The 22,633-nt window shown below is 40.7% G+C and overlaps 1 protein-coding gene and 1 long non-coding RNA gene across 5 annotated transcripts in view; one reads left to right on the top strand and one right to left on the bottom strand.

Annotated features, from left to right (window-relative positions):
- Positions 1–8,107: 8,107 nt before the first annotated feature.
- ZNF438 (zinc finger protein 438) overlaps positions 8,108–22,633 on the top strand; it is a 184,322-nt gene continuing 169,796 nt past the window's right edge. Inside the window, exon 1 of one of the 4 annotated variants that reach the window (XM_036912230.2) lies at positions 8,108–8,601. The gene's annotated coding sequence lies outside the window, so the exon portion shown is untranslated. The remainder of the gene's footprint in view (positions 8,602–22,633) is intronic. The other 3 variants (XM_057498350.1, XM_036912235.2, XM_036912237.2) reach the window with 3 other exon arrangements.
- Positions 17,220–22,312, bottom strand: LOC130682933 (uncharacterized). Its single transcript, XR_008996398.1, has 2 exons — positions 18,299–22,312; positions 17,220–17,523 (listed from the first exon to the last, which is right to left on the bottom strand). It is a non-coding gene; the product is annotated as an uncharacterized LOC130682933 (long non-coding RNA).

Below are 22,633 nucleotides of genomic sequence, written 5' to 3'. Positions count from 1 at the left end.
CCTCTCCTTGGGGAACTTTCAACTCTTGGGTCTTTATTTTCTTTAAAACCACTGGGTGTACTTCCCAGGAGGGGCCAGTGCCTCTGGCACCACCCCTTCATCCTTCCCCAGCTCCTCCACTTCTGGAGTTGATGGCACCTTTCTCTCCCCTTCTCTGAGTGCCTCCTCTGCTACAACCTTTACCTTTTCTGCCATGCCTGGCAGCAATACTAACTAGCTCTTCAGCAGCTCTCTTACCTTCACCTCAGTGCTTCGCAGCTGGCATTCTCTTGCTGCCTCTGGCTTTGCTTTCCTTGGAAGTTTGTCTTTTACCTTGATGGCCTTTTCCTCCTTCAGAGCACCTGGCAGCACTGCTGTCTCATTCTGTAAGGAATCTTTTACCTCTTCAATGGCACCTTACTGCCAGTGTTCTTGTGCTGCCTCCTCTCACATCAATGCTATTTCCTTCTTCAGGGAATCCACAGAAGTTTGTAGCTCACATTCTTGTGCTGCCATTTCTTGGGTCTTTTTCAAGAGCATGCCTTCTCTTCTGTAGATGTTTTTAATACTGTGTGAAGCAGCCAACCCACTGTCCCCGCTGCCTCATGGGCACTCTGTTTCTCAAAAGACCTACTTACTATACCAAGGGCTATCCAAACTGTCTCAGGTATCACTTCCACTTGCCTCCAGTCCTGTGGTGGGGCCCAGCCCTCTAAGAGGCAAGCCACCTCAGACCACATACCCTCTAGGGCACAATCCACAGTCTCTCCATTCACAGGGGCAGCCCACTGAAGCACCCCTCCCATAAGGGAAATCTGTCTTTTTCCTTGGTCAACAATGAACCCTGCCGACTTTCACCATTGTTTTGCCAATGGGTTTCAGCCTTGGGCGAGTTCCCTATGGATTCAGTGTGATCAAAGAAATTGACAGCAAAACATTCTTAGGGGTGAAAGGGTTCATTACCCAGGTTGTTCTCCCAGTGGTAGGTCTAACACTAGCATCTTTGCCTACACTCAAAGCACTGGACTGAGCTCTCTACAGAGTGCAATAATAGCTTATTGCCTAAAGGTGTGGAAGTGGTAGCCTAGCAACAGGCCAGTTACATCATCAGGTGGTTTAAGTTCAGTGAGGATCCTGGCCATTGGAACCCCAACTTCCCCACACCTGTTATCTTGGGTTTCTTTTGTCACAACCACATCTTATCCTACTGTCAAAATCAGTACTTGCCATATGACTAGAAAAGAGAATCTTTCCAAAATAAAGACTAATTAAATGGCCACATTCTATATAGCCTCAGAGCTTACTTGTAAGTGAAATTTAAACATGACTGTGACTACCATTTGTGGTATAGTATAATACTTGGATTTGATAATTAACAGGAATTGACCTCCCTTCTCTCATGTGTTACATGAGGACAGAGAAGCTGAGGGAAAGAAACTTGCATGACTCTCTGCTGTGTGAGAGCGTGTGTTCTGTGAATGCAATTAATACAACAGTTGCATATGCCAGGCCATGCCATGAACCGAATCTTCTCTTTTGCACTTTAATTTTTCTGAATTATTTTTCTTTTGTGCTTAAATGCCAAAAAACAATATCTTATTGGAAAATCCCTAATGCAAAAAAAAAAAAGTTTCTTCTCTAGAAGGCAGATAGAAAAATTATGAAAAATCTATTAGTAGGGGAAAATGTGACTATTGAATAACCATTAATTCACTCAGAGTATTATCAAGTCTTTCAGCCAAGGTGTTCATTTTGCAAGTTTCATGATCCTTCTAACGCTAGAGACTTAAATGATCAGGCGCTTTACGCTCAAGATCCATTGTAAACTCAAGTGCCTTCAAGGGCCAAGTGGGTAGGTTAAATAGTCCTGAGGTAAGATGATGGGAAAATGGGGAACATCTGTGCCTCTGAGGTGGGTAGCTTTACTCCAATGATGAATGCCCTGGGTGAAAGAGGAGCAAATATCATTAGAGCTTCTGATTTTTCAGAAGAGGCCAAAATGCTTGCTTTTTAAATGTGTTATTTTTTGATAATCAGTTCAAGAATTGAAAAGCACAATGTGGACAAATCAAACACCTCTACAAGCTGAGTACCAACTCCAGTTTAAAGTCTAAATGTAATTGGATCTGAGCTTTTAAAATGGATTTTAAGTATTTCTTAAGTTTGGTCTTAATACAACTGTTTACTTTAGTATAACTGATTTAAATTTAATTAAAAATTGCCTGAACCCAACATAAAGGGTAAATAATAAAAGATAATTTGTCAAGTAGATAAGGCACATGCTGAATTAATTGCCATGAGGACCATCATATGCCTTTAGAGCCAGATAAACTTCACTGAGATAAAACTCAGAAAACTTGTAACATGGTTTTCCCAGGCTAACAAGGCCTTGGGGATAACCAAGTTTTGGTGACAGCAGTGATAACTTCTGCCTCCTATATTCAACACACCTGTCACCTCAGGGAGATGATATCCCTTCTTCAACTGAATTCAATAAATTTGTCAAACACCTTTCATGTGCCAAGAACTGTGTTATGGGCCAGCAGGGACATAAAGTTGAATAAATCAGTCTCTGATTTCAAAGAATTTATAGCTTAGTGAGGGAGAAAGAAGCATAAGCAATTATAATAAGCTATGTGGTACTAAACCAAAGATGCAATCAGTTACAAGATAGATCATTATTTTTGTACCACTAAGAAAAAATTTGTTCTTGTGAAGATGAACTAAAGATTTCACACAGAGTGCTCAGCAATGGTGCTCAATAAAGGTTGGCTATCATTAGCAGAGGTAATTCATGATAGAACTTGAATTTGAGGAAAGAGTAGGTTTTTTTCTAAGGGAGAAAACAGATTCCAGGGAGAAAGAACAATACACAAAGAACTAGAAGCCTGTTTCTGGAACATTCCACCTGTCTGCTGTACTTCAGTAGGTCATGTTTTATCCTTGATTGATTGTAAATGTTCTTGACACCCTCTTCTTTGTCCTGCACCTTCCTCCCCTGCCCTCCAATCCCAACACACCTACAAAGGTAGCTTGATTCTTTCAGCTTTGTACTCAAAAGCATGCACCTGGCCTTGCACTCAATCACGAACTTGGCTCTTCAAGGAAATGACCTTGGTTCCTTTTCTTCCACTTTGCTCCTCAGTCCCCCACCCCACCCTCCTGTTGTAGGGGAATCCTTTGTCCAACATCTTTTGTTTAAGAGGATTAATTGCCATCCCCTAATGTGTGACAGTTTCTTCCAGGGGATTTCATGCAAAAAGGGTTCTGGGCGGTCTGCTCTGATTTCCCAGAGTTCCCCAGAGGGGTAACATTCTATTAGGATATTCACATTGAATAATATGATGTGAGACTTACCCCCTTTGAGGTTTGGAGAAGTTACTGGACTTGCATAGAAGAACCCAGTTAATAACAGAGCTGACGCTTTCAGTGTTTGCTGTTTTGATGCATTATTACTCAAAATGTGTTTTGCCAATGGGTTTCAGCCCTGGGCAAATTCACTACGGATTCAATGAGACTGAGGAATGACAGTGAAACATTCTTGGGGTGAAAGCTTTTATTTCCTGGCTTGTTCTCCCAGCTATAGGTTGAGCACTCGAATTCCCTCTACATCCAAAAGTCTGCAGATCAGTATTCCTCGTTTATCTCTGCCTCTGCCCAGAGTACTGGGTAGAGATCTCTATATAGTGACTCAGTCAATAATAGCTTATCTATGGGTGTGGAAGTAATTGCCTAGCAGCAGGCCAGTTACATCATCAAGTAGTTTAGGTTCAGGTGAGGATCCTGGCCATAGGAACCTGAACTTTCCCCACAAATATTTTTCCTCCTAAAGGATTTTTCTCCTTAGTATTATTTTTATTTACACACTTATCTTGCCAATGGGTTTCAGCCCCAGGCAAGTTCGCTAGGATTCAGTGTGACCAAAGAAAATGACAGCAAAACGTTCTTGGGGTGAAAGGGTTATACCCAACTTTATTTGCAGGTGGCAGGTCTTTTTATAGTCAGCAGCCATGTAATGCCCACAGGTGTGCAGTGAGCTAGTCAACCATAGCCAGGTGAGAATCCTGGAACTCTCATTTTATCCACAGATGCAAAAGTTGTTTTCTAAAAGGGGAATAGTGTGTGTAAAAAGAGCTCTACCCAGTGTTCTGGGCGTGACACGGTGGCAGGGCTGCAAGGCTGCAGGAGAGTAGAGCAGAGGCTGGAGTGGTGGCAGTGCCAAGGACAGAGGCCCAGAGGATGGCTGTGCAGGATGACTGTGCAGGCAGAGAGGCCCAGAGGATGGCTATGCAGGCAGAGGCCCAGAGGTCAGCTGTGCAGACAGGGCCCAGAGGCAGAGACCGGCTTGCTGCATGCAGACTCACTCTGAGTGAATGGGATTCTAGTGACTGACCTGCCACCTGGAAATAAAGTTGGGTATAACCCTTTCACCCCAAGAATGTTTTGCTGTCAATTTCTTTGGTCACATTGACTCCATAGTGAACTTGCCCGGGGCTGAAACACATTGGCAAGACAGCATCTTTAGTAAGAAACCCTTGAATTTGAGTTCATACAACCATTTCTGAACACTTATTTCCTGAATACCTACTTAGGGTTAGATATGCAGCTAAAAGTTGAAGAAGACCAGCATTGTTCCTGCTTTCACAGAGATCACCATCCAGCAGAGGAGGAAATTAAAGTAATTTTCAAGGTGAAGAGCAAAGGCTGCTTAGAGAAAGCATCTCAGGGGAGGTTCTGGTAGAGACCAAAAGGATAGACAGAACTAGCTACAGAAAGGGATGGGGAAGAGAGGTGATAAAATGAGACATGAAATATTTTGCAAACCATGTGACACACATCTGAAAGATTATGTGGCTATTACACATACATTCTTCTGTAGCTCTCTTACCTCTGTTCCTAGTCTTCCTTCCACTGAGCTCCCTACCTCTGTTCCCTTCTCAGAACCATCTTTTATTCTGTATAACTCTTGTCTTATAGGTGTTTATTATATAATTTGTACAATTTTGAGTTTGTGCTGGGGATAAGAGCCTTTCTGGATGTAAGAGAGACTGATTATTGTGTTCATTACCTGGGAAGAGGTCAGGAAAAAAAGGAGGTTGCACAGTGGGATTTGGTTTCTCTTGGCCTTGATTCTGAAGTGTGAAATATGCATAGAAGGCAATAGAGATCAGTGAGTTTGGCTGTGGATTCTGGAATATGGGTCCAAATCTTGATTCTGCCACACAGAGGCTGTGTGACATGGGACACTTGACTTAGTCTCCTGTACCTTGCTTATGTTGTGTGTAAAATTATTATAATAATGTTTTTCAAACTTTAGGGTTGAGATTATCATACCAAGTATGTTAAGATAGCAACTCAGAATACACACATATTACAGTAACACTAGTTTCCCAAAATTTGTGTTTTAGTACTACACTTATTACATGTGTGTAGCTGTGGGTTGAAAAGGGGTATCAGCTCTGGAAAAGTTCACCCTGGATTCCATGAGACAAAGTAATCACACTGAACATTTGGGGTAAAAAGGGGTTTATACCAAGCTTTATTCTCACAGTAGTAGATCAAGTGCCAAAATCCCATCCATCTCTGGGGCAGCTTGTAAGCAGTGTGCAAGTCTGTCTCTGTCTCTGCCTCTGTCTCAGATGCTACCTCTGTTCCAGGCTCTGCTCTTGCCTTCAGCCTCTGCTCTCCTCTGCTCTTACCACTGGGCAGAGCTCTTTTTACGCAAGCATGTGCCTGCCTAGTAGGCTAAGTATTACATCATTGCACATACACAGTGGGTGAGTAGATTAGGATCAGGTGAGGATCCTTGCTATGGAACTTCCATTTTCCCTACAATGTGATACAATCTGATATTATAAAAATTGCCCTTATTACACGTGATACAATCTGGCATTTTATATTTTGGTTTCTGATTGGTATTTTCCAGGATAACAATCCATTAATGGGTCACAAAATCAATTTAGTGGATCATAGTAAGCACCTTAAAAAATGAAATAGAAGCATCCATGTGGAGACAGGCTGGGAAATAGTGAAGAAGAGCCCCTACATTGTGGTCAGTCTTTTGGAGATAGAGTTTACCTATCTTGGACTTTCCAAAACCCTGTTTCTTGCATTGTTATATGAAACTCAATAGAGATCAGTGGTTTGGGCTGTGGGTTCAAATCTTGACTCTGCCACACAAAGGCTGCATGACATGGGACACTTGACTTAGTTTTCTGTACCCTTGTGTGTAAAATGGAGATAAAACAGCAATAACTCATCCAGTTGTGAGGATTAAATGAGAAAATGCAGTGCCTGGCACATATAAACACTCAATATAAGTTAGCCGTTTCATTTCAATCTCTTTTATTTCCCTCTAGGTTCAGCTTTCCTCAGCTTGCTAAGTAGGGCAAAGGGAAGAGTTACAAAGTAGAGGACTCTGGGAGCCAGATTGCTAGGGGAAGCAATCACCAAAGTGACAGAACCACCAGGGGAAGAAGTTAAAACCTCAAGGGCCAAGGTGAAGGTCCTTAGTTGTTTCAGTGCTAACTCTTAAATGCCCAGAGTTTTATTTTTTTAAAGAAAGCAGTTCCCCTTACAGTCCCTTTCTCTGTTACCAATACACTTTTGGCCCTAGCTCCTGGCTACTTATCTAGATCAGATTCCCTGTTGATTTCAGAGACTGAATATCATTGTGTATTTCTCCACAAGTTTTTACTTGACATTTCCTGAGGTTCTTCTTTTTATTTGGGTACAGTTTCTGCCTGTCAGTCATTTCTTGTCCACATTACTTCCTTCCTGAATCTAGCAATATAGGGAGCTTTTGTTGTTGTTTCATATCTTGGGATATCAAGAGAAAAGAATAAGTAATAAGATAGAAGAAAATGCAACTGCTCATACCACTTATAGAGGCAAAAGTATTCTACATTAAAAATATTTAATGCATTTGGTATATCCTAAACCATTTCCACTCCAAAAATGACAGATGACATTTAGTTGTGGGACACTCCCATGTATATGTAGAATTACATTAAAAAAGAATTCTAGTTTTGGGGATGACACACATAAAACTTTTTATAAGCATGTAAATAGTGAAATGAACAATTTCGAGGTTAGAATTGTTTGCAAGGAAAAATAGAAATATAAAATATAAATACTGATACTTAAAAATATGTAGAACTTTTAAAAAGTGCTAATTTTCTAAGCCTGTGCTCCACAGAAAAACCTTGTTAAAAATTATAATGTACAGACTACAAATTTCTTACATTATTTGATAATGATCATTAACCCCTTGTATGAAAGCAAATGTACAAATATTATCCAAATAAAAAAACTTCAAAATTTTAATTAAGTAGGTTTTTCCCTACTTAATTCCCTACTTAATTCGTAATACGAATGCTTATTTTTAACTAGTTCAGATGTCAAGACTTAAAAGCTTAACATTCCCCTGTCATCACTCTTTCCATGAAAATACTAGTGTTTTCAATGAAAGTGTAAACAAATCATTGTTTCAGGTTTTACTTACACTGGAGCTGTCTGGCAAAATCCTATGCCTGATCTAGCCATTTGTTGTGATTGCAAATAAGTTTTAAAAAGTGAGCCTTGCTTTCTTCCATACTTACTCCTTAGGGCCTGTTTCCAAGGCCTATTTTTCCTATTCCTTAATTTATTTTTCCCAGAGATAGGTTTGTCTGAGCCACTTCTTACCACTGGTTCTTTTTTCCTGCATATAAACGTAACACAAGAATCCTACAAGCCAGAAAAAAATCTGTTAATATATTGTCAGTTCTTCAACCCTCATTGTCCGTCCATGGGGCCGACCAGAACTCGTCGTTTGTGAGCCTAACAGCACAGACCCGGGTTGGGCGCGGAAACTATCGCCACGTTAGTGGGAGGTGGTGGTAAGTTTAGCATAGCGAAGGCGTGTACATCTTTGTTTATACAGATCACAGTTCCTTAAATTTGGTAAAGGTGAACGGCAGTCTGTAAGCAGCTTCATTGAACCTAAACGGTTAATCCAGTAGGAACGACGAGATTTAGCCAAAACAGCGGCGCGGCAGCAAAACAGAGCTGGATGTGGGATCCTCCGCCCGCGCCAAAAGAGAGGACGGAAGGGCGGCCCCGAGGGGCGGGGGCGGGGCTGGAGGCGGGGCGCGGGCCCGTGGAGAGGTGACTCCTCCCGGCCCAGGACATCTGGTGAGGCGCGAATGGCTGTTTGCACACGTGGGGAACTTTTAACGAACACGTGAGGAAGGCACGCAATGTCTTTGGGAAATCTACCTCACAACTCGGCGTCCTACTTCAGGCCACTGGCTGAAAGCTTGTTTGTTGTGTTCCCGGGGATCTTCGCCCCTTTTATTGAATCTCCTCTGCCCCCGGCCTCACACTTGAAGACAATCTCTCAAACATCCCGACCTAAGTGTCCGGCCTGCGCAGCACCCCAGAAAGCGGCCACGCATTCCGTCTGCGTAGCGCGCAGGGCCCATTGCGGGGGCGGGACCGCTGAGGAAAGGGGCGCGTCTCCCGCTGCCGCGCGGGGGCGGAGCTGTTGGGGGCGAGCTCCCGGCGCCCCGCAGCCTGACCTCCCCGAACGCCGGGTCCCGTGACGTCACCTCGCCGTGACGCGCACGCTGTAGGAAAACTGTAAGTTTCCGAGGATTCCTGCAGCTCCCTGGGCCTGCGTGGCTCGCCCTGCTGCTAGCATTCCCGGTGTTGGTGGTGGCTGTGGGCGTTTGATCCCGGGGCGATCAGGGGAGCCGCCGAACGTGGTGAAGGGACAGGTGCCAGCTCAGAGCGGGAGCGCCCGCGCGCCTCTGGGGCGGAGGGCGCAGGACTGAGAGGAGGCGAGGCAGCGCGCCAGCCCGCACCTTCTCCACTGGGGCCTAGAGGGCTCCAGAAGCCGGCCAGCGGGGCCAGGGACGGGGCGAGACCCCATGGGAGAGTCCCTTTTTTTCTAACTTGATGAAGGGACCTTAGATTTCCCTCAGCCCTGGAATTTGAGGGTTCCTTCAGAGACTCCATATCCGGGACGCCTTTGGGAATACCTCAAATCGCTGAGGACAAGTTGTAAAGATAACCACCCTCTACCTCAGTTTCCCTTTTGTATACAAGGGAGGCGAAGCAGCCTCTGGCCTCTCTGGTTGTCATTTGCATAGAATCGGGAAAACTGTGAGAGCACATGAGGTAACACAAGCATGTAAACTCGCTAGGAAAATCTTATAAAAGGCTATCGGCTATTCTGAGAGTGTGGTGTGGCCAGTGGGCTTTTGCCGGGTCAGGTAAGTAGGGATCTTCACAGTTTGCTTCAACATCTCCTCCCTCCATCTGATCATTGATGGTTCTTGAGCCTGATGGGCTGGCTGAGCTATTGTCACAGAACTTAGTGGCACAGTGATAAAAATTATGTAACTGGTGTCATTATCACTGTTATCTTGGCAAATAACAAGAACTCTTTGGGTTTTACAGAGGAAGCTTTTAGCACGTTGGAAGTAATACATTATACTTAACACACATACACTGAGTTTTAGGGTTGTTACTGTGTGGACTTGGAATATCCAATTGTCATATCTGACTGAATTTTTTGTCTTGTGTAGAGTTATTACATTGTTGAGTGAGTACTATACTGTAATGCTTATCAAATTCAGGGACAGGGTCAAAGTCAGGGACACGTATCTGTGAGGAACATTGAAGGGAAGAATAGTGTGCACACACTTCAGGTTGTATTTATTCAGAGGCTGAGAGATCACATTTCTGTAAATTCAGCTCAATGGCATAATATCCTTCCTTTCTAGTTTGGGAAGCCTTAGAGTCAGAAAGCAAGGGTTCTGATTTTTGTGCTACCAGTTACTAGCTTTGAATCCAAAGAGAAGTCACCCACACTTGGGACTTCTTCTCTCTAAAATGAGAGATGATGGAGTATCTGCTGTTGCTTTTTCAAGGATCAAATGAGATCATAAATGTGAAAATAAAAGACTGTGTAAGCATGGTGTTCCTAAGAAACTGGCGTAGGTCCCCTAGCTGGGCAAGAAGTGTGTGCATTCAGAAGTCAGGTTCTGATTCAGAACTAGAAATAGAGCATCAGACAAGGCAAAGTCTCCAACCTAGTGGAGCTCATGTTCAGTGGGGAAATAAGCAACAACAAAATAGGTCTATAATATAATTTCAGGGAGTTATTAAGTACAGTGAAGGAAAGGAAGATAAGAGAATGACAGTGGGACAACAGGGCAGGTTGATTTAGATAGAGTTTGTCAGGGAGGGCCCCACCCAAAGGAGGTGGGTGATTGTTGAATCAGCTGAAGTGAGAGGCAGAGCCTGAGGTAAAAACATTTTTAGGCAGGAATAATGATAACAGTAAACCCTTCCATGCATCTTACTCTATGTGAGACACTCTTCTAAACTCAATTAAATAGAGTTTTGCAGAATTCAGTAAATCAAATTTTTACAACCGCCATATGAGGTAAGTCCTAATATCTTCATGATGACGTGAACACACAGAAAAGTTAAGAGTTTGTGCAAGCTTGCGCAGTTAAAATGCAATAGAGACAAATTTGAACTTGTGCAGTCCACCTTCTGAGTCCACAACCCAAACAGCAATACTGGATTGCCTTACAGCAGGAGCAACAGGGAACACAGCTCTGAGGAGGCAGCTAACCTGAGATGGCCAAGGCATAGCAAGGTGTGAATGTTTAGAACACAGCAAGGAGTGGGGAAAGTGGTAGCAGATGATGTTGGAGGGTCAGGCAGGCTGTGGTGAGGTAAACATTGTTATTGGTGCTACATCTGATGGAAGACCAGTGGAAAGTTTGCATCAAGGGAGTAGCATCTGCTTGCAGCTTTATTGGATGGAGCATTAACTGTAGGGTCATGGAGTAGGGAATATTGAATATGGGGGGGAGTAAGGAGGCCATTGCCATAGTCTGGAGAAGAGGTGGTGATGTTTTGGGCTCAAGGAAGTAGTTGTAGAGGTGGTAATAAGTGGTCGAATTCATGATATACTTTTGAAGGTTGAGTTACTGATGTGGAGCAGTGATGATGTCAGGTTTTAGCCTTGAACAATGAGAATAGTGGTGCTGTTGAGTGAGAAGGGAGAAAAGGGCTTGGGAATAAATTAATGAATTATGCTTTGGGCAAGTTTAGATGCCTGGTAGACATGGTAACAGTTAGTACTGGTGTGAGCAATAATAGTAAGCTTTCTGGAAGCATAAACTATACTGGGCAAGGTTTTAAGCACTTTTACAGATATCATTTAACCATTATAACAGTTGTATGTGCTAGGAACCATTGTGGTACCCATTTTACAAACAAGAACATAGGGGTACAGGGAGGCTAAAATTGACTTACCTACAGTCACCCCACTTCAGAGTGGAGTTGGGATTCAAACCCATACAGTTAGGCTTCGGAGTCCATGCAGTTAATCCCTGTAACTACCTCCAAGTCAATATGTTAAGTAGGCATTGGGTATATGAATCTGGGGCTCAGGAATGGTCAGGACTGGAGACACATATTTATATTTCTGAAGAGAAAGCCTGCTTTTTTTCTTCGAAGTCTTGGTTGGCAAGGGAGAAAAGAGCATAAGCAGTGGAGCTGTGCTAACTGACCTTTCATTACTTGGTTCAGTTCATGGAGCCAATGTCCAGTATCTCTCTTTCATGAGGGCCCATGAGGGTGAAGTCTGTATCTCTTGACTTCTCTATCTCTACCCCCAATCCAGTGGCTGCCATAGAGTAGATGTTAGGGATGATTTTTATATAGAGGACATTTGGTTAGGTTTTGGGAGCTCGGAGATAAATAAACCATCGTGTTCTCCCTGGAGGAGCAGTCTAAAAGGAAAAACCTGTGAGAATAAAAGTAGAATAGACTAAATGCATAAATGCATGCTGATTAGTTCATTCTGGCCTTCTGCAGCCCCTCCACCCCATAGACTTGAGGGTTGGAGTATGAAAGGGTCAAAGGAACAAAAAAATGCCTGAGCAGTTGCAGGATGAATTTGAGGCTCCTCAAAAGTTAATTTCCATAAAAGAATTACTCAAAATCTTGCATATTTTGCTATATTTGCATTAGTTTTATTTGGCGGTCATACAGTTTTTACCAAATGAAATAAGTTCTCATATTTCAATATCATTGTGGAGTGATGAGTTTTTCCAGCTCTTTTACCTCAGTGTTGACAGGGCTCACTAGTGGAATAAGGGAGTTGGCTTGAAATGTTGCAGCTTGCATAACAGGTGATGGAGGGCCTGTGTGAAGTATTTAGGCAGGTTTCCACTGGGTTAAGTGTATCATGCCAGAGTTCAACTTAATGGAATAAGTTTTTTTCTCTGCTGATCATCTTTTTACTGTTAAGATACATTTTTTGTCATAGGAAGGAGCTCCGGTTATATATGTCAGGTGGAATTAGAGATCACATCTCATATCTGGAACATTATAGAACATAGAAACTAGAATAACATACCCCAAAATATGTGTCTTATTCCTGTAGATGTCTTTTAGGGTGCATGATAACCTTAGCAGATCTGTCACAATTTTATTACTTCTTAGCATGAGTATTTCAAATGTGAATGATTAGAAGGTTACATAAAATTATACCACTGTAGATTTTATTCAGAGGTTTTTTTTATGACAATATATATAAAATTGTATTTTGTTTAGTTTTTAGGTTTCAGTGGGAAACTTGATCTGAATAACAAAGTCCACCATCACTCTAAACAGGAATCCTCTGCAAATACAAATGTAGAGATCTGCCATCTGGTTTTGCAGTTCACAAAATTTTAAGTCTGCTATTGTAGCTCCTTTAAATTTAATGGAGTTGAAATTATTAGTATTTCTTTATAGCACAATTGCACTTAGCTTCTTTAAGAATATAGTTACAAGTATATTGCATAAAATATCTTAAAGGGCCTGTTGATTGCTCAGGCTTTGTCACTTTTTAAGTTTAGGCTCAACAAGGGCAGGTTGATGGTTATTTAATTGTGCCAGATAGCTCCCAGCAGAACAGAAGTGATAGTAGTCCTATCTGAGGACAACAGAAACCACTCTACTCTAACACTGACCTGATGAAGTGCAGTATCCTAGATAACATGTAAAATCCAAATTCCTTTTAAATTTGTATCTACATAGCAAACTTAAAACTACTACTTTATGTTAAGAGTACAAATGTAAGTATATGGAAACTGTTTCTTGTAGCACAACATGTGTCTAGCCCAGTGATGGTTTGTGGTTGCCTTTAATAATAATTCTTCAAATTCCATTTCTTGTCATTTCCTTTGTATTTGCATATTACCTTAAATATATATACACATATATTTGCAGTTATAGCTGATACCAGTTAGTGTATTTAGTACTGTAAATGTTTGAATATATTTAATTTTAAAAATTTAGATAGATAAGTAGTACTTAATTTTTATTCATTCCATATTTGGTTGCTTAGAAATGAAAATCTTGAGGTTTAATTTTTTTTCCCACATAAATATTAATGACTAATCATTAGTAAGTCTGGATGGAGACCAAGCTTTAGTGACAGGTTAACCAAGTTGTCACCCAAAAAGAACACCCAGGAAGAAAGTTCTTAGAGAGGGCTAAACAAATACAGCATGTTGATGGAAGGGATAATTTAACTGTCACTCCCTACCTTAGCCGTAATTCTGAGATGGTACTACAGGATAGCATTCTTTTATGTGGTTCTTACATTGCGAAACTGCTAGTTTCAAGCTGCATCTAAGCCACCCATCTGGAGAAAGGTAAATGGGAGATAAGTACTGGAATGTAGTAGAACCATGGATTTAGCTCAGTGGATCTCAATTGGGGATGTTTTTGTCTGCTCCCCCCTGCTCACCCTGGGAACACATGACAATGACTAGAGACTGTAAGATAAATTCTAGCTGAAATAAGCAGGCGACAAGAGGCAACAAAGGGCCAGGCAGTTTATTTGAGTGCAATTCCTGGGCGAAGTTCCCCAGTCTTGCTATCACAGGCTGGGGAAGTCGCCCCTAATCAGATAGGCAGGGAGTTTTTATAAGCACAGGAAGGGGAGGGGGAAGTGGGCCATGCCAGGGGTATGTGGGGAATTTTTTATTGGCTCAGGGTTGGGTGATGGACAGCCAGAGGTCTCCTCCTTCTGGATGGAGGGGGTCTGCATCCCGGGTTTGCTGGCAAGTCATGGGACTGGAATCCAGGAAGAGCTGTTCATTCCTTCCCCATACGGCACAGAGCTACTTGGTGCTGTCTCTGCTCCGCCTGCATTGTCCTCGCCCTTCTCCCTCCACTGCCTCCAGCCTTACATTCCAGCCTTTTGGTCATAATGGGCAACAACTCGATCTGGCTACTTCTGGCTGACAAGGGGCATCATTGGGGGGCAGGTTTCTTAACATGTAGTTACATTGCTCTGACTTCAGATATCCTGCCTTGCTTTCTCCAGAGGCTCTCACCTTATTCTAAAGCCTATGGTCTCTGTCTCATTCTCCCCTCTACAGATAGAAACTCTAGCTACTTCTAGGGAAAAGGGGCGATGACTGCTCTGGCTGCTTCATGCTGAGAGGGGGCGCAGTAAAGGGTGCAGCTAGGTTTCCATCACTGGTCAGTTGAGAGGGCCTTGGAAGGTTGGTGCTTCTATTTTGGGTTTCATTTCTATTACTATTTGCAGTTTTGTGGCTTCTAGGCAAGATAGAACAAATTGTGTTATTAGGTTAAGTAGCAACATCTGGAGTTGGATTTTCTATTCTGGAAGGACAAACTTGATGAGATTAAGAATGCATGGCTGAGTATGAGAACTAGAAATATGAAGAGTCTAATTGAGAATTATAGCCAGGTATCATGGAGAAACTAGAATTCTGGATCAAGTTTACATCTCAATGACTAGTATTGGGATTTAGTATAGATAAGACTGCATTATTGAAACAATACTTTTCTCTAAAATCACCCTCATTTTTATTAGAAGTAGCCAGATTAAGAAAATAATTAACAGTTGGCTTGATTTATTTGCATAAGTGCAGCAAGAAGAGTAATTGATTACATGGGATCTTTTAAATGTGCTTTGCTGGAACTTTTTATAAGGAATTTCAGATTGAACTTTTAAAGGCCTCTCAAGGCCAGACAGCCAAGCCAGACTTGCCATCAGGTTGTGCCTGCAGTACCTGTACATTTGGGTGAATTCCTCTCTTCTTGAGGTTCTCAAGACATTCCTGAGGTTCCTGCACCTGCCAGGAAGTGACCTTTCTTACTCACCTGGTAAGGCTGCTCAGAATTCTGTAAGCAAGGTACCAGGCCAGTTCTTCTAAGGGGCTTTGTTGGCTTTATAAAGTCAATCTTAGTTCCTTAAAGCTGTCTGTTCATATCTGAGTTTACACACATTTTTCTCAGGTATGACGTTCTAGTCAAAGTCTTGGTAATATAACTAGTGTTTTTAATTGGTCCTCTTACAAGGAAAGCAGATTCTTATTGAACTTGTGCAAATAAACATTCTGCCATGAAATATAAAAACAGTCACTGAGAGTTTTTAAATTTTGGAGGGATCAGGTAGAGAGAAAGATAAAGTTTCAATTCTGCTTATAAAGGCAGTTATTTACTAAACTGTTGTCAGCTTAAGAGAAAAAGCTTAAAACATTTTATCAACAACATTTGAAACAAAAAACCACAAAATCATCTTCCTTAGTTTACTTAATCCTATGTAATTAATACCTGTTCTGCTGAAATCTAGTTTTTTACTAGTTTAGAAGTAATAAAACAGCGAGTATAGATGACAAAAGACTTATAAATGACAATGGTTAAAGATCTGATGAGAGCTTACTGTAAGACAGTTGTCATAAGGAAATTTGGATATTTCTGTAACATAAAACATTCAGTTTAGCATAATTCCTTTTGACAGTGCTTTCTAGTAAATATATATCAAATAAATAAGCCAAATTAGCCAAATATTTTTCCTGATGAGAAAAAATTCTTCTGACGTGTTTTAGGGGCCCTCTGGAAAATATCAGAGTTAACTAGAGGTAAAAGCACTTTTTTGAATTTGATTTTGGAAAGTTGTCAAAAGAAAGTTTCTTTGGCATTTGCTTAAACAGGATTATAGGTTGCCATGAAGAAATACTTATCCATTTAACTAGAATGACAATAAAAGATTTTAAGGGCAAATACAGAAAGTTACGTAGTTATTAGCAAAGTTTAACATATAGTCCTTTGATATTAGACTCTCATTTTCTTAAATACTCAGACAATTCATTGAGATTTTAAGCATGAGAAACTGTTTTGATAAAACAATTAGAAAGCCTTTTGCAATCTTTCAACATTAAGAGCAGACTAATAGTTTAAGAAAACTTTGTCTTTTTAACTGAAAACAAAATTCTAATTTTGCTGTGTACTTGATATCAAGACTCACTTGCTTTAATTTCACATAGCATGACTATATCAATTTTTCTACAAGCTTTCTACAACTTTCTCTTTACATTCAGTGTTCTCCCCCTTTAAATAAATAGCTGTACTTTAGAACAATTACTTTCTTTTACCCTCAGCAAAACGAATTTCCATTCTTTATACTTTCTCTTATTAAAACACACATCTTTAGCATACAGAAATATTTTCCTTATTATATTAAGTAGTTTTCATTAGAACTTAAAACCATTACTTTAACCTTCAGTGAACACTGAAAAATAGGCCACTGTAAACTGTTACACTAGCATTCTTCAGATTGATACATCTATGAACATATATTATCATTTTTGGAAACGTACTTTACAGCACAATTTCTCATTAGGCAAACTTTAAGAATTTTGGTTACCATAAAAATTCTCAGGCTGTTTGCATATATATATACACTGTTATACATTAATACAGTATTATTATTAAGATGTTTATTTGCTACACTTGTTTACTTATTTTTAGCAACCATGCTAGATTACTTATAAAACTTTTACTAAACATTAGACAAAGTCAAGCTTTTCTTTAAGCATCTTCTTGAAATGTTTAACAGATAACATCAATTTAAATGACTTTAAGTAAACTTTGGCAGCTGATAACTATAAGGACATGTCTGTTTCAGTTAAACTTAAATTAGTATTAATGCTTAATATTTTTTATTAGATTTTCTGGAAGTTTTAGAATGCCTAATTTTCACAAGTGCTTGTTTTTAAATCAATTTTTATTAATACCATACAGAGGTAGGAAAATATTTTTTATTTACAATTACACACTTAGACACACAAACATACAAATTGAGACATAACGACTACAGTTAGCAACACTTTTTATATAAAAACATATACACAGACAAACTGATATAAAGATTTGAGTTACTAATATTTAATTGCTTTCTTTCTTTTTAGCTTCTTGTCTGTGGCTTCCAGAACCAGAGGGCAGGAGGAGCGTGTTCCGGTGGGGGAAGAGGGTGGTGAAGGCAGAAGGAGAGGGGAGGGGGTGGTGCAGCCACTGGAAGAGGAGAGGAGCAGGACGACGGCATGGCTGAGAATGTAGGACTTTAAGATGGCAGCAACATGGGGGAGGACAAAGAACTTAAAGATGGTGGCGGAGAGGGGTGGGGGTAGCGAGCTGAGAGAGGTGGGAGACTAAGGTCCTCCGGCGGATCTGAAAAGGAAGAAGGACTGGGCAGAGTAAGAGGCTGACAATCTTTAACTGGAGATCTGGCCAGGGGAACCTGGGTCATTGAACGCTTAACATAAAGGTCTGGGCGGGAACGCAAAGTCCAAAAAACCTGCACATATGGGATTTCACCCTACTCTCCACTCCAGTGGCAATAATTAGTCAAGTTGGTGAGGAGGCTAAAATCGAAAGTTCCCTCAGGGGGCCAGCAAGATTGATTGTCCAAGGGATACTGAGGCCCGGCCTCAGAGCAAAGAAAGACTAACTTCCGTTTGCGAACTTCCCGGGACAAATATAGAGCAGCCAAATTAGAAATGAGACACCACAGTGGGGTCTAAGCCTCTGCTTTTGAGGGCTGGGTCCCTATGTCTGCACCACTCCCCAACTAATCCCGCTGAGAGGAGCGCCCAGCGTCCCAAGCGCACCAAGTCAGGGGAGATGTCCTGGGAGCCTGGGTGAGGGACGTCTCCCACACCGCAGGGCCAGGGGCGGGCCGGATGCCTACAGACGTCCTGGGGCCTGGGGTAGAGACGTTTCCCATACCCCAGGGCCAGTGGCAGGCTGGATGCCTACAGACGTCCTGGGGCCTGGGATAGGGACGTCTCCCACACCTCAGGGCCAGGGGCGGGCTGGATGCCCACAGAGGGTGGGCCGGATGCTTGGGCTGAATGCCCCAACCTGGATGTAGCTACGATTTCGGATGGACCAGGTGAAAACTAGTTAGGACAGGAAACAGACCAGGGGAAACTGAGGGACTCACCGGAAAATAGTCCAGGCAGCGGAGAGCAGGCTGAGGTCCCAGGTCGGGGAAGGAGGGGGCAGGGCCGCCGGTGGCCAGTCGGGGCCATGCGCTCACGCTCCTTCCTGGGTTTCAGCACCAGATGTAAGATAAATTCTAGCCAAAATAAGCAGGTGATGAGAGGCAACAAAAGGCCAGGCAGTTTATTTGAGCGCAGTTCCCGGGTGAAGTTCCGGGATACCCTCTAGCTATCACAGGCCGGGGAAGTCACCCCTAATCAGATAGGCGGGGAGTTTTTATAAGTACAGGGAGGGGAGAGGGAAGTGGGCCGCGCCAGGGTTATGTGGGGAATTTTTTATTGGCTCAGGGTCAGGTGATGGACAGCCAGAGGTCTCCTCCTTCCGGATGGAGGGGGTCTGCATCCGGGGTTTGTCAGCATGTCATGGGACTGGAATCCAGGAAGAGCTGTTTGTTCCTTCCCCATATGGCACAGAGCTACTTGGTGCTGTCTCTGCTCCGCCTGCATTGTCCTCGCCCTTCTCCCTCCAGGGCCTCCAGCCTTACAGAGACATTTTCAGTTGTCACAACCCTGTGTAGGTTGGTGGAGGCCAGGAATGCTCCAAGGCCTGTTTTTCCTATTCCTTTATTTATTGTTGAGTACCCTACAATATAAATATAAATTTATTTATTATTAAGTACCCTACAAAGCACAGGCAATCTCAATAACAAAATTATCCTGTTCAAAATGTCAGTACTACTGATGCAGACAACTGTAATATGTCACTTTCTTTGTCTTTTTTCTGTTTCTCTTTTTTTGATGCTTACGCAGAGGTTGAGGCGGTAGTTTTAAGTGGCAAAAACCTGACTTGAGTAAAAGACTGTGTTGAACAGCTTTTGGTTTGTTAGAGAACTGAGTTAATTTGGTTCATTTATTGCATGGAAAATAATTATTGCATCTAATAGCCTTGAATTTTCCTAGTTGTCAGTGTGTCTGGTGTTTTTGGTTTGTTTTTAGCCATGAGCTTTTTTTTCTTAGTAAAATTAATTTAACTTGGGCATTATATAAACCTGGGTTGTAACAGGTTTGCTGGTATATGAATCCCTTTCATTTTTGTATTATTGAATTACTATCTCACAGTTATATGGTTGTTTATATATTTCAAAAATCCTTTTCACATTAATTTTCATCAACACCCCATGAAGTGTGTAGGGCATATATATATTACCCTCACAATTGGACAGATGAGGAATCAGACTTAGATCAAATGACTTGCCATATATATCATAGCAAGTTAGTGACAAAAGCAAATCTAGGACTCAGAGGTCTTGATGCTTAGGGCATTTTTAAAGTTACCAGTTACTGTTATCCCATTTAATCTTTCTGACAGTCCTGTAAACTAGTGCTATTATTCCTATTTTATAGATGAGGAAAGTAGTTCGGAGATATTAAGTAACTTATTCAAGGCTACTCAACTCATAATGTAATTTGACTATTTCCACTGAGCTTGCTGCCTCTCCATGTATTCTTCTCATAAATAAATTTGACAGCTTCTGGATAAATTTTCCAAATTCAACCTAACCTGAGTGAATCTCTTGACGTTGTAGGGGAGGAAAAATTCTCCTCTGCCCTCTTTGGGTCTCTGGCTAGGCTAAGAATTAAACGTACATAAAACAGGTTAACAGGAGAAAACATACAAACTTTATTAAACTTTTACATGGGAACCTTCAAAGAACTGACCAGAGCAGGAAGCTTTTGTACATTTTAGACAAAGAAAACAGCACATTTGTGAAGAATTGGCAAGATAAAGGGGTTTAGGCTAGGGATAGTAAATGGTGAAGAAGTAACTAGGAAGATAAAGGTTAGCTTAACAAGGTTAGTTCGTGCACATTTCTCAACCCCCAAGTCCCCATCTCTGGTGATAAGAATGTCTTCCTTCTGTAATAGGGAGGTTACCTCTCATATGGGAATTCTATCTCTTGCTTTCAGGAAGAAAAAAGGAGAGTCAGAGTGTCCTCTCCCCTGCTATTTCTTAAGTACCTTTAATTCAAATAATTCAGATGTCAAAATAACCTATTTTGGGGCGACATTCTGGTCTCCTTCAGCATCTAGTGAGATGCCCATGTTGTGACTTGAATCAGTTGGCAATGCAGTGTTTGTAATCCTACCTTGACTGAATTTGAGTGGAAGCTTCACTGGGCTTTGATAAACCATAAGGTAGTGCTACATGTATTTAGAATTTATTTTTGAAGAACACTAAGTCCAGATGCAGCCCAAAGAGATGGCTCTTAGCTGTGTTTGCATGTCCTTGGGTGAGGTAGTCCACCTGGCACCATTCATTTTGCCATTCTGATAGAGGAGTTTATATCTGGGATAGGATTCCTATCCTCATTTCTTTATTAGAATCCATAATATTTTCTTCAGCCATCTTTTGTGTCAAATTTGAGTCTATTTCTCATACTTCTTCTCCATGCTGACCTAAACCTCAGACTGACTTGACTTTAACAAACAAAATGATAACAGTGGTTGGTTCTATTTTCCTTTCTGAAACATATAGAGTTCATTTAGTCTAAATGAATACATCATTTTTGTGAGGTCGCGGGAGCTAATAATTGTCACTTCATTTTGTAGAAAGCTGAAAAAGAGATGATCAGTTTGCCCAAGTAAATCAATTTCAAAGATAGAATTTAGAATTTAGGTTTTCAGATCTTAGAAAAACAAGTTACAGTGACATTTCCATTAGAGCAAAAAGAATGTCTTGTGGAATATTTAATCAGTTATCATTTTGTTTGAAGATTATTTGATGAAGTTCAATTCTTGGTGTAAGTTTCAGTAATTGGAAATTTTACTGTTTCATCCATTGGCTGGATTTAGACCATTGATAGTATGAAATTGTGGGTCTGGATTGAGAGGGAAAGGAACACACACCTTTGTTAGTGCGATTGTGTATTGTGCAAGAATATTAAAATGTGAAGATTCCCAGTTTTCCATAAAACTGCATTATCATAACAAGAATATTTCTTTTACCTCCATGAAGAAAAATACCAAATCCAAGTAGTCATAGTATTTGTTACATTACTGAGGAAAGAAACACCCCTTAAGGGTAGTTGAAATAAAGCTGAATATCATACTTTTCAGCAAGGGGAAATGGGGCTTGCAGGATATAGCCCTCCAAAAAGGCAGAGATATATTTAGATAGGATTTTGGGGAAGCATGAGGTTTTAGGATTGGCTTATTTTCAAAAGTGAGACAGTTTAAAGATTGGCCAACTTTAAACTTGGAGTTTAAGGGACTGGCTGGCGTCGAGGACCAAGGGTACTAAAGTGAGGCAGTTGCTGATTGGCTGACATTTCAGCTGAGTACTTAAGTGGACATGTTGAATAGAGTGTAAGGATTGACTGATTGGGGCATTTTTAATTCTGGGTTCTGTGGTTGCTTACTTGTTTCCAGCTTGGGCCAAGAGCCAAAGAATAATCTTTTCCTTTCTTGAAGTTGGAGAATTGGTACTATTTATTTCCCACATTTATGTCAAAGATTTATGTTAGCAATTGTGCTAATATAACACTTGATTTTGCCTTCTTTCTGAAACTTAAAAAAAAAATGAGTGCAGTGAATATTATTTGTTTTCTAACTACCAGTCTCAGAATGACATGATATTTGGGACCCAGGCTGCTTCAAGGATTATTTTTATATATAAAAAGGTAACATGTTATTTATGGAAATACTTTAATGCTTTAAGCATTATGGTGAAAGCTGTGTTACTTTTATGTTTATTTTTCTCCCTTGTAGGAGTGCGTCATATCATATACCTGCCAAAAATAGTTGTGATGGATGCTGGAATTATAGAACTAAAAGTTTGTTATATTGCTGTTGTTCGAAATACATCTAGAAGTGATTGCTTTTGCATGTTAACTAGAAATTATTCTTTTCAACATATTAGAAGATTCAATGATTATATTGTACCTTTTATATAACGTAGGTTGAATTAATTAGTATTTTATATAAGGTAGCTGAATCGTTTACCATAATTATATCACAGCACCATTTTTTATAAAGTATTTCAGTTTAATTTTATTTTAGAATATTTTTATTCAGAATGAAATAAAGAGCTGTTTATGACTATCTACTGGAACTGTGACAGAAAGTAGATATTTTAAAAAAATTGATCTCTCACAGTAATATTTTAGTTTTAAAAGCATTTTCCTCTGGAGATGTTAAAATAAACTTAGAGGGCATTCTTTATCTTAGAAATTAGAGAAGTCAAAATGAGTTTTTGGTGTCCTTTCTTTTTTGTTTCTTTAAAATACCCTAATACTGTATTTACATATGAAATAAGTTCATAATATTTGAAAAATAAT

Source organism: Manis pentadactyla, chromosome 3, assembly GCF_030020395.1.
Source record: "Manis pentadactyla isolate mManPen7 chromosome 3, mManPen7.hap1, whole genome shotgun sequence".
NCBI classification, from domain to species: Eukaryota; Metazoa; Chordata; class Mammalia; order Pholidota; family Manidae; genus Manis; species Manis pentadactyla.
The sequence above is the reverse complement of the archived record's forward strand: the minus strand, read 5'-3'. Positions and strand labels throughout refer to the sequence as shown.